Source organism: Dendrobates tinctorius, unplaced genomic scaffold (assembly GCF_039654945.1).
Source record: "Dendrobates tinctorius isolate UK_male_01 unplaced genomic scaffold, ASM3965494v1 ptg000249l, whole genome shotgun sequence".
In the NCBI taxonomy this organism is placed as follows: domain Eukaryota; kingdom Metazoa; phylum Chordata; class Amphibia; order Anura; family Dendrobatidae; genus Dendrobates; species Dendrobates tinctorius.
In genome coordinates, this window is record NW_027361916.1 from 2,598,707 (window position 1) to 2,611,532 (window position 12,826).

The 12,826-nt window shown below is 44.1% G+C and overlaps 1 long non-coding RNA gene across 1 annotated transcript; it reads right to left on the minus strand.

Moving 5' to 3' along the window:
- Positions 1–452: 452 nt before the first annotated feature.
- LOC141063264 (uncharacterized) lies at positions 453–12,604 on the minus strand. Its single transcript, XR_012224852.1, has 3 exons — positions 12,210–12,604; positions 2,068–2,221; positions 453–1,979 (listed from the first exon to the last, which is right to left on the minus strand). It is a non-coding gene; the product is annotated as an uncharacterized lncRNA (long non-coding RNA).
- Positions 12,605–12,826: the final 222 nt, after the last annotated feature.

Here is a 12,826-nt window from a genome sequence, read left to right on the forward strand (position 1 = left end):
ATCCGGGTGCGTAAGCCGCCGAACTCTGGCTCCCAATTCTTCAATTATAAACAATACTTTTCTGTTGTATTGTTGGCTCTGGCCGACCCTCAATGCAAGTTTATAATTCTTGACATTGGGGCCTATGGAAAGACGGGAGACTCTAGAGTCTTCAATACTTCCATTATGGGTCGGCGGCTATGCACCAACCAGTTGGATCTACCACCAGTATGCCAGCTACCAGGCTCCACTCAAGAATCAGTCCCTTATGTCCTTTTGGCAGATGAGGCATTTCAGTTAAGGCGCAATATCATGAGGCCATATCCCCGGCGCAACCTGGACCACGGCGCATAATTTTTAACTTGCGCCTATCACGTGCTCGGCGACTGGTGGAGTGTTCCTTTGGCATTCTTTGTGCCAAATGGCGGGTACTCCAGTCTGCCATTCAGCTGAGTGAACAAAATGTTAATGAAGTAGTTAAAGCCTGTGTCATTCTTCATAACTTCACCAGGATACATGATTGTTCCTCCTCTGCTGGGGTTGTGCGTAGGCCGGACAATGTGCGTAGGGCGAGACCACATATCACCCCTCAACGTAGACCACTCTCTGGGCTCAAAGTGCGTGATATTTTCACAAATTACTTTATGTCACCTGAGGGGGAATCTTCTTGGCAAGAGCATGCTGTGACTATGTTATAATTTTTTGGTTTATGTCTGTCTAAATGTATATATTTAAACCCCTTATGATTCTATGACCGTTTAATTGCATTGGTAAGCGTATGTTAGTATGCTGACACCTTTTTTTAGAATTGAGACCGAGACGTAAAATGTAGTAGACAAATGTTTACTTTTGCCTTTTTTTTTTTAAAGAAAAACATATTATTGCCATATGATAAATGTGGCAATGGGCCAAATTGGCCTTTGTAAAGATGTGAAAATTGGGTACAAATAACACTTTCTGACATATTAAACAACCACAAAACCATTAGGCAATACCAAAATGGCAACAATATAAATTTTGGTAGGTTGGGGTAGGAGAAGGCGGAAGACCAGCCTGTGTTTGCTGCTGGCTACTTTGCCCAACTTGGCCATCGCCCTGTGTGGGGGCATACTGTTGCCCATGATGTGGGTAGTGTACTGCCTCCTGGGATTGTGGTTGGTACTGGCCAGAGTGATACTGGAGAGGGGCCTCTTGTTGGGGCTGGTAGGCCCGTGTCTCATACCCACCAAAATAGCCATGTCGTACCCAACCAGGTTGGGACCAGCCTCCAACACTGGGTGGGAACAAGTGGCCATATTGGTGAGGTTGGCTAGAGCCAGACATATGTGGCTGCTGTTGGAAAGGTTGGGTAGGGGGAGGAAGGGGGTGAGGTGTAGGCCCATGTATTTGAGGATCATCAGAGCCTGCTTGAGCAAGCATGTGTGTGGGGTGTCTAAGGCACATCAGATTTCTGGGTGAAAGCTGCCACCTCTCCAGATATTCAAATAACTCATATGGGGTGTGTGCTTGCATCAAGCAGGATCTGAAAACATCCTCGAATACATAGCCTCACCTCACGGGAAAAGGCACGAAGATAAAGGGCTAGGCTGCATGAGTATGCCTCCTCGCCATCATCATTATTGAATCAAGCCAGATAGTTCAGTGCCCCTGTGTCAACATTGGTACGGGTATCTTGGGCAGAGATATGGCGCCTTCTTCTTCCTCGCTGGGATGGTCCAGCAGGCTGTGGGGAGCCCCGGATCTGGGCAGTTGGGCTGCTGCTGATGTTGCCCTGCTCCTCCTGTATGGCTGATGGTGCAGCAGCAGACGGTCCTGCTTGTGGATGTGGTCCTGGTGGTGGGGTTTGTGGTGCAGGCACTGGGTTTTCCTGAGAGGAATCTTCACCCATGCTTCTTCGAGGGGGAGAAGATGGGCCAGCCACCTCATCCCCTACAGACCGAGGATCTATGATGGGCTCGGTATCTGAGCCAGTTCCTCTCTCCGTAAGGTTGGACCGAGTTCTGTTATGAAATAGAACAGAGCCATAAATAAATCATTTTTTTGGCCCTGTAAAGTATCTGTGTAATGTGGTGTGAGGTATCTACTTACGGTCTCAGATCCAGAATAGGGGCGAGGAAGGAGAGGCGGTCATAATAGATATATTTCCTCTTTATGTGGCCCGCATCACCACTCCTAGACCGCTGCTGACGTTCCCGCCTGTATTGGTCGCGGATGCTGCGCCAGCGTCTCATCACATCTTCTACTGCAATGTGACAGGAAATATTCTCAATTTCACATATTTGCTAGGTCAAATTTGCTACCAGTAGCCTAGGCATGTGGCCTTCTAGGGTGTGCTTTCTACCCAGGGTGGCATATATAATTGGGGCATCCAGGCCAGATACACAGGGTCACAATAGTTCAGGTATCAAGTAATTACACTTAATAACTTGGTTGGCTAGGAGGATGAGGAGCTTGTGGTCTGGGCCAAATTATGGCAGTGTGTAAAATAATGCGTATTCTTGTAAAATACTCAGGACTAGTTACCAGATAAAAATATAGTGGTTTATTTGGATTCTTCCATCAAAGAAAAGATTATTACAGAAAAACATAAAAAATAGGTGAAAGAGAGATTGTCCATTAGTTCATAGCAATAAATGGAGTTGTCCTCTACCATGAGCCAAGCTTACAAAAATAACCTATGTCGTGTCAGCTAAAGCAATGTACAGAACTGGGTGTAATAAGAAATTAACAGATTATTAATATTTAACAATTCCCCCTTTTGAGGGAGACAGACATTAATTGGAACCCTCAAAATATAACAAGATCTTCTTTCTTCTTTGACAAAATAATTTAATATCAATAATATCAGATTATTGTTATACGTACTCAATGACATAATTCATGTGAATTCATGTTATGGTAAGCCGTGAACAATATTCATATACAATATGTATAATTATACTTCCCTAAGTCTAAATTGAAGCATCTCAGGTCCAGTCATCATCATCTGATGTCATCTGGTCTTCATTTTGATGTTCTTCTGTCTTCTTCTTGATTCTTTTAAAAATACAGTTTTTCTATAGCATATAGATGTTGTAGAAATCGTGTTGTGTAAAAATCAAAGTCCATAAATTCAAATGTTGATAAGAAAACAAAGTCTATAGATGAAATGCAGCTTTAATATCTGTGCAGTGTCACCTTTAAAAACCTGGGCTTACATTGGCTCGCCTTGGATATTTCTGGAATCCTCCATCAGTACTGGTCTTTGAACAGGTGTGACGTCTTTGGTCAGCAAAGCAAGGGTTAAAATGACTCTTCCTTGCTAAACATAGCACCATAACCAGTCCTCAGTCCTAATGCACAGGACACGTCAGGGTTGTAGCTTCCTGACAATTACCTTATTGTTCACCAGCCTTCATCGAAGCTTTACAGGTGATTGGAAACTTCTGGAACTTGGTAAGAATGTGATAACACAGTTCATCTCAGCATCATAGGATCATTGTCCTCTGGTTGTCAGGTTAGACACTTTAATTGTGACTGTCGGTGGTGGATACTGCACTTGTGACTGTCGGTGGTGGATACTGCACTTGTGACTGTCAGTTGTGGATTCTGCACTTGTGGCTGTCAGTGGTGGATACTGCACTTGTAATTGACAGTGAATACTGCACTTGTGACTGTCAGTGGTGGATACTGCACTTGTGGCTGTCAGTGGTGGATACTGCACTTGTGGCTGTCAGTGGTGGATACTGCACTTGTGGCTGTCAGTGGTGGATACTGCACTTGTGACTGTCAGTGGTGGATACTGCACTTGTGGCTGTCAGTGGTGGATACTGCACTTGTGGCTGTCAGTGGTGGATAGTGCACATGTGGCTGTCAGTGGTGGATACTGCACTTGTGGCTGTCAGTGGTGGATACTGCACTTGTGACTGTCAGTGGTGGATACTGCACTTGTGACTGTCAGTGGTGGATACTGCACTTGTGGCTGTCAGTGGTGGATACTGCACTTGTGACTGTCAGTGGTGGATAGTGCACATGTGACTGTCAGTGGTGGATAGTGCACATGTGACTGTCAGTGGTGGATACTGCACTTGTGACTGTCAGTGGTGAATACTGCACTTGTGACTGTCAGTGGTGGATACTGCCCTTGTGACTGTCAGTGGTGGATACTGCCCTTGTGACTGTCAGTGATGGATACTGCACTTGTGACTGTCAGTGGTGGATAGTGCACTTGTGACTGTCAGTGGTGGATAGTGCACATGTGACTGTCAGTGGTGGATACTGCACTTGTGACTGTCAGTGGTGGATACTGCACTTGTGACTGTCAGTGGTGAATACTGCACTTGTGACTGTCAGTGGTGGATACTGCCCTTGTGACTGTCAGTGGTGGATACTGCCCTTGTGACTGTCAGTGATGGATACTGCACTTGTGACTGTCAGTGGTGGATACTGCACTTGTGACTGTCAGTGGTGGATACTGCACTTGTGGCTGTCAGTGATGGATACAGCACTTGTGGCTGTCAGTGATGGATACTGCACTTGTGGCTGTCAGTGGTGGATACTGCACTTGTGGCTGTCAGTGGTGGATACTGCACTTGTGGCTGTCAGTGGTGGATACTGCACTTGTGACTGTCAGTGATGGATACTGCACTTGTGACTGTCAGTGGTGGATACTGCACTTGTGACTGTCAATGATGGATACTGCACTTGTGGCTGTCAGTGGTGGATACTGCACTTGTGGCTGTCAGTGATGGATACTGCACTTGTGACTGTCAGTGGTGGATACTGCACTTGTGACTGTCAGTGGTGGATACTGCACTTGTGGCTGTCAGTGGTGGATACTGCACTTGTGGCTGTCAGTGATGGATACTGCACTTGTGACTGTCAGTGGTGGATACTGCACTTGTGGCTGTCAGTGGTGGATACTGCACTTGTGAGTAACACAGTCTATTACTCAGAAATCATAGCTTTGTTACCTTCTGGGACTTCTGGATAGCGGCATTCTTCTTCTTGCAACTGATAAGAATCAATTTAGAAATATGAAAAGTCTTTATTAACCCCTTCACTACCAAGGGTGGTTTGCACATTAACTACCGGGCCAATTTTTACAATTCTGACCACTGTCCCTTTATGAGGTCATAACTCTGAAACGCTTCCGTGGATCCCGGTGATTCTGACATTGTTTTCTCGTGACATATTGTACTTCATGTTAGTGGTAAAATTTCATTCATATATCTTGCGTTTATTTATGAGAAAAACAGAAATTTGGCGAAAATTTTGAAAATTCCGCAATTTTCCAACTTTGAATTTTTATGCCCTTAAATCACAGAGATATGGCACACAAAAAAGTTAATAAGTAACATTTGCCACATGTTTACTTTACATCAGCACAATTTTGGAACCAAAATTTTTATTTGTTAGTAAGATATAAGGGTTAAAAGTTGACCAGCGATCTCTCATTTTTGCAACACCATTTTATTTTTACGGACCACATCACATTTGAAGCCACTTTGAGGGGTCTATATGATAGAAAATACCCAAAAGTGACACCATTCTAAAAACTGCACCCCTTAAGGTGCTTAAAACCACATTCAAGGAGTTTATTAACCCTTCAGGTGCGTCACAGGAATTTTTTGAATATTTAAAAAAAATTAACATTTAACTTTTTTTCACAAAAAAAATTACTTCAGGTTCAATTTTTTTTATTTTACCAAGTGTAACAGGAGAAATTGGACTGCAAAAATTATTGTGCAATTTGTCCTGAGCACGCTGATACCTGATATGTGGGGGGGAACCACTGTTTCGGTGCATGGCAGAGCTCAGAAGGGAAGGAGCGCCGTTTGACTTTTTCAATGCAAAATTGGCTGGAATTCTGATCGGACGCCATGTCGCATTGAGAGCCCCTGATGTACCTAAACAGTGGAAACCCCCCACAAGTGACCCCATTTTTGAAACTAGACCCCCTAAGGAACTTATCTAGATATGTGGTGAGAACTTTGAACCCACAAGGGCTTCACAGAAGTTTATAATGTACAGCGGTACAATTAAAAAATCATATTTTTTCCACAAAATGATCTTTTCACCCCCAATTTTTATTTTCCCAAGGGTAACAGGACCCTAAAAGTTATTGTGCAATTTGTCCTGAGTACGCTGATACCCCATATGTGGGTGTAAATGACTATTTGGGCACATGGCAGAGCTCGGAAGGCAAGCAGCGCCATTTGACTTTTTTGGCTGGAATTGAGATCAGACACCATGTCGCGTTTGGAAAGCCCCTGATGTACCAAAACAGTGTAAACCCCCCACAAATGACCCCATTTTGGAAACTAGACCCCCCAAGGAACTTATCTAGATGTGTGGTGAGAACTTTGAACCCCCAAGTGCTTCACAGAAGTTTATAACGCCCAGGCGTGAAAATAACAAAAAAATTTTTTTCCACAAAAATGATATTTTTGCCCCAAAATTTTTATTTTCCTAAGGGCAACAGGAGAAATAGGACCCCAAAAGTTGTTTTGCAAATTGTCCTGAGTAGGCTGATACCCCATATGAGGGGGTAAAACACTGTTTGGGTGCATGGCAGAGCTTGGAAGGGAAGTAGCACCATTTGACTTTTTCAACGCAGAATTGGCTGGAATTGAGATCAGATGCCATGTTGCGTTTGGAGAGCACCTTATGTGCCCAAATAGTGGAAACCCCAATTCTAACCCTAACCCTAGCCCTAACCCTAGCCTTAGCCCTAACCCTAGCCCTAATGGGAAAATGGAAATAAATACATTTTTTTAATTGTATTATTTTTCCCTAACTAAGGGGGTGATAACGGGGGGTTTGATTTACTATTTATGGCGGTTTTTATGTTTGACAGCTGTCGCACGCTAAAAGACGCTTTTTATTGTAAAAATAGTTTTTGCATCACCACATTTTGAGAGCTATAATTTTTCCATATTTTGACCCACCGAGTCATGTGAGGTCTTATTTTTTGCGGGACGAGTTGACGCTTTTATTGGTATCATGTTCGGGCACGTGACATTTTTTGATCGCTTTTTATTTCGTTTTTTGGGACGCAGAATTTACAAAAACCAGCGTTTCATGAATTTCTTTTGGGTGGTGCGTTTACGCCGTTCCGGGTGCGGTAAAATTTATAATGCGGTTTTATTCTTCGGGTCAGTACGGTTACAGCGATACCTCATTTAGGTTGTTTTTTTATGTTTTGGCGCTTTTATGCAATGAAAACAATTTTATATAAAAAATAAATATTTTTGCATCACTTTATTCTGCGAGCTATAACTTTTATTTTTTCACTGATGACGCTGTATGGTGGCTCGTTTTTTGCGGGACAAGATGACGTTTTCAGTGGCACCATGGATATTTATATGCGTCTTTTTGATCGCGCGTTATTGCACTTTTTGTTCGGCGGTATGATAATAAATCATTATTTTTTGCTTTGTTTTTTATTTTTTAAGGGGTTCGCTTAAGGGGTTAACTATTGGGACAGTTTTATAGGGCGGGTCGTTACGGACGCAGCGATACCAAATATGTGTACTTTTATTTTTTGTTTTTTTTATTTCCAAAAAATGAATTTATTGGGGAATATTTTTTTTTTTTTAAATTTATTTGGCGATTTTTTTTAAAATTATTTTTACACTTTTTTTATTTTTTTTTTACTTTATTACAATGTCCCAGGGGGGACATCACTGTCCTGTGACAGATCGCTGATCTGTCACATCACAGATCACTGTGACAGATCAGCGATCTGTCACAGGCACTGCACAGGCTTCCTCATGCCTGCACTTTGCAGGCACTGAGGAAGCCAGCTTCCTGCAGGCCCCCGGAGATCCCCGTCGCCATATTGGATCCGGGGACCTGCAGGAAAGGAGTCCCCCGCAGCAGCGCTGCACATTGCGCTGCCGTGGGGGGCTCAGGGAAGCAAGGAGGGAGCCCTCTCCCTGCCGATGCTTCCCTTTAACCCCCGGTACACCGCGATCGTGTTTGATCGCGGTGTGCAAGGGGTTAACGTGTCGGGGGCGGTCCGTGACTGCCCCTGACACATTGTGCCGGGTGTCAGCTATGATAATTAGCTGACACTCGGCCGCGATCAGCGGCGCTCACCACGTGGGCGCCGCTGATCGCGATGATGTAATATTCCATCCATGGTAATTAGGTCCATGGTCACATGGACGGAATATTACGTCATTTGTAGGTAAGGGGTTAACATAATTTCAGTATCTTGCTTGAAGTCTTCATTCCCTATTCTATACCAAATCTGGTAATTTTCCTAACCTATAATATCACAGCGTACCATAGCAATCAGTAATATCCATATAATTATTATCAGAATTTGTACCATATATGGATTTCAATGTTTGAAATAATAAAACAATAATAAGTGATAATCAGGGCTGTGGAGTCGGTAAGCCACAGTTGCGACTCCGACTCCGCCTCCTGGATTTTATCAGGCTCCGGCTCCGACTCCTTCATAAATGGCCAATTCATAACAACAAATTTACTGTTGTAAAATATTAAACATCGTGCTTATTCAGTTTCTCACCATCATATAAGTAATCAGACCACTTAGAGCAAAAACTACATTTATTAGAATACAATTAGAATATAGCAAATAAGTTTTATAAACTTTTCTAAACTGTAAGTAAATATGCAATAAACACTTTTATGCAGTTAATAAGAAGAAATCTATAAATTTGTCCTCAGAAAAAGTTTTGCCTCTGTCAGATCCTCCTTCATGGATGCCCTCAAATCTGATCTAATTATTTTGAGAGCAGAGAACAACCTCTCTACACTAACTTGTGTTGGTGGCAAAGCAGTAACCACTCGGGCAACATCTCTGACAATGTCAGGATACAGAGGAATCGCTTGTTGCACTGTTATTTTTGATGAACGGTCAAATTTCTCAATTTCTTTTAGTGCACATGAAAAATTCTGCTGAAATGTACTGGCTGTGTTCCTTGATGGGGATGACTCTTCTATGCGGGAACGCTTTGCACGGTCCTTGTGATCCAAATATTTTTCAAAATTAAATTCTTCATCAGTTGATGATGAGGGTGAAGATGTGGCAGGACGACCGAATTCTTCTTGTTCCTCCTGACTGTTCTGCAACCCTTTCATCCTTACTGCTATTTCAAACAGTGCTTCTTTTCCTTTACTTAGCTGTTGATCATCTAGAAGAATCCGATGCATTGGGTCTACATAAACAGCTGCCAAAAGAATGTTATTTTGTAATAGTAGCTCCTCTCTCCGTTTCATTGATGTAGCAATGCCACTTGCAATTAACCCTCCTCTTTGGGACAGGCGAAACATCAGGTTCTTCCACTCCTTTAAGAAAATACTTGGAGTTAAGTCCTCTGCTTGTAATTTTTTAGTCACTGTAAATGGGTGCTCTAGCAATTTTTCCAGCTCAGTCACCTGATTCCACTGACTTTCATTTAGCGCCAGTTGAGGGTTAGCCATGTCTACAAGAAAGGTTTTCAGTTCAACCAAGCGCTGAATCATTAAGTACTGCCCCATCGTGTGGCTTGATCAATAATTGCCCCTTTTCCAGCACGTCTCTTCAAAATTGAGTCAACTTTAGGGGTTCTGGCAACAGTAGCCAATTTTGTCACCTTGCCAATCAGTGCAGCAGCATGTCCTTCTTGCAGACTGTCTCTTATAGCCAGCTGTAGCGTATGCACAACACAGCGCATGTGATGAATGAAAGAACATATTGACACAGTTTCAACAAGATCATCTAAACTATCATGTTGCTGTAAATCTGAAGCAACTTCAGTTTGCTCCTCAGTTATAATACTGTGTTCCTCTATTTCAAACATTTCTGTCTCTGTGGACCCAGAATGTTCTTCTAGCTGCTGGTCACCATCATTACTCTCATTCATTAGCTCGGCACGGTGGCTCAGTGGTTAGCGCTGCAGCTTTGCAGCGCTGGGGTCCTGGGTTCGAATCCCACCAAGGACAACATCTGCAAGGAGTTTGTATGTTCTCCCCGTGTTTGCGTGGGTTTCCTCCGGGCACTTTGGTTTCCTCCCACATTCTAAAGACATACTAATAGGGAATTTAGATTGTGAGCCGCATCGGGGACAGTGATGATGATGTGTGCAAAATGTAAAGCGCTGCGGAATATGTTAGCGCTAAATAAAGATTATTATTATTATTAATAGTACTTATCATATTTGAAGCATTGTCAGTTACGACAGAAAGAACTTGCTCTTTTTTAAGTTCATAGTCTTGCAGAACCTTTTCCACCAAGACCTGGAGAAACTCACTGGTGTGATGAGCTTTGGTGTCTTTTACTGCCAATGTCTTGGTAACTATTTCATTTTTGTCACAAACAAATCGGACATTGATGGCAAAATAGTTCACTCTGTGACATGTGCAGGCAACCATTTTAACAAACAGAAAGCGTCCCTTGAGAGTTTTCTTAAGTTCTTCCTTTTGTTTAAAAGCTTCTTCGATTACTAATTTTCTAATACTCTCTCTCTCTCCAGAGAAACACCAAGCTTGCGGGCCATTTCCCCATTCAGACACATAAAAGCTGGTCGTGAAAATAATGAAATAGGCACACTATCCTTTACAACAAGCTCTATGATCTGTTTTTTAAATGTATCTACTGTCATTGTCACAGTAACTTTGTCACTGACAAAATATCTTGCAACTGATGGCTGCAAAGTTCTCTGCTCCTTTGTTTGGCTGGAAGAGCTGGGCACTGGTTCATTGGTTTGGATGCAGTCTTTCTCATCCACTGCTTTCAGTACTTCTGGATGAAAGCGCTGTAAATGTCTCTTTAGATTAGAAACTCTGGTAGAAGCATTTTTATCTTTGCCTGAATATGCACTCATCTTGGTTTCACAGCATTTGTTTTCGTCTGGATCATTTGTCATACACTGACAGACATAATGTTTTCTATCTTGAGTGATGGTGAAATGTTCAAATACAGCTGATTTAATGTGATGCTTCTTTGACATTCTCAGGTTTTTAATTCTGCATTCCTAATCCAAATGACAATTGTTTTTCCTAAAAACAATTGTACAAAATTATTGCCAGGTCGTACAACTGATATAGTGGTCAGTAATACTGTTATTATTCCTCATGTACTCACAGTTAACTGATGCAAAGTTTGTTGAAAGGATAATACTTCTTACAGTCTTGCTCTTCTGAGTAGCAGGCAGCTGTGAGATGCTTGGAAGATGCACACCTAGTATGATCTAGTCTAGAGGAGGAGCTTTACTACTAAGAATTTGCAACACATTTTCACTTTCAGTTTCATACATTGTAAGTAGGGGGGTTGGGGCAGCATGAGGTTAACCAAGTATAAGATTAGATAAGGGCAGTGGAGAACAGTGACACACAAGAAGTAAGAAATGTCTCTATCTCCAGCAGAACTGCTTATCACTGTTGTTCATAGTTTGATAGAACATATATATTTGAGTAACATTTATAAAATTCATATGAAAGTTCAATTATGAAATATTAATACATTTTTTTTAAAGCTGGAGTCGGAACATTTCTACCGATTCCGACTCCAACCAAAACTAACTCCAACTCCACGACTCCGACTCCACAGCCCTGCTTAGGACGGGTCATCAATGTCTGATCGGTGGGTGCAACACCGCCACTCCCATCACTCGCCTGTCACTGGAGGCTGGAAATGCACACACCCTGCAGCCCTCCAGCACCCGCTTACAGCCCTCCATCTCCCACACACCCTGCTCCCCTCTATCACACCCCCCCGCACCCTCCCGCTCCCCTCTTTCACACCCCCCCACACCCCTTTATCACACCCCCCCGCACCCTCTCGCTCCCCTCTATCACACACCCCCTGCACCCTCTCGCTCCCCTCTATCACACACCCCCTGCACTCTCTCGCTCCCCTCTATCACACACCCCCTGCACCCTCTTGCTCCTCTCTATCACACACCCCCAGCGCCCTCTTGCTCCCCTCTATCACACACCCCCTGCGCCCTCTTGCTCCCCTCTATCGCACACCCCCTGCGCCCTCTCGCTCCCCTCTATCACACACCCCCTGCTCCCCTCTATCACACACCCCCTGCACCCTCTTGCTCCCCTCTATCACACACCCCCTGCGCCCTCTCGCTCCCCTCTATCACACACCCCCTGCGCCCTCTCGCTCCCCTCTATCACAAACCCCCTGCACCCTCCTGCTCCCCTCTATCACACACCCCCTGCACCCTCCTGCTCCCCTCTATCACACCCCCTGTCCTCCCCATGTTCCCTGTTCCCGCCATTACCTCTCACAAGTTTCCGATCTCCTGCAGCTTCCAGCCTGCAAACTCTCTGGCTCCTCCCCCATTGCGCCACATGGTCATGACGTCACCGCAGGTCCTGTACCATCCAGTCACATGTAATGTCTTCCGGTTAGGTGGGGATGTGGCAGACACTGAGGCCCCTGATCATGTGACTCCTGACTCCTCCCCTTCTGTGACCTCATCACAGGTCCTGTGCACACAGAGCAGCCATATATGTGGCAGACGCTCCTGGACCTTCTGCTTTCTGGGTCGGTTCCTCCTGTGAGTCCTATTAACCCTTTCGCTCCCTGTCTTCTCCTTTCTGACAGGACAATATCTGAATTCGGACAGTGTGACCGGAATTTCAGCAATGTGGAAGGAAGAAATGACAATTTTACTGTTTTCCTCACAGAAATGTGACTTTCCCCCAATGTATCATTGTCCTAAAGGTGACAGGAGCGCTGAGGCCGCACAGTGCGCCGTGTCTCCTGAGTGCCGATACCCCACAGGCTCGGGAGGGAAGGGGCGCCATTGTGGCTGGGATAGACGGCGGACGCCGTGTGAAGAGCTCTGACACCAGAACAGCAGAGACCCCACAAGTGGCCCCATGTTACCCCCTC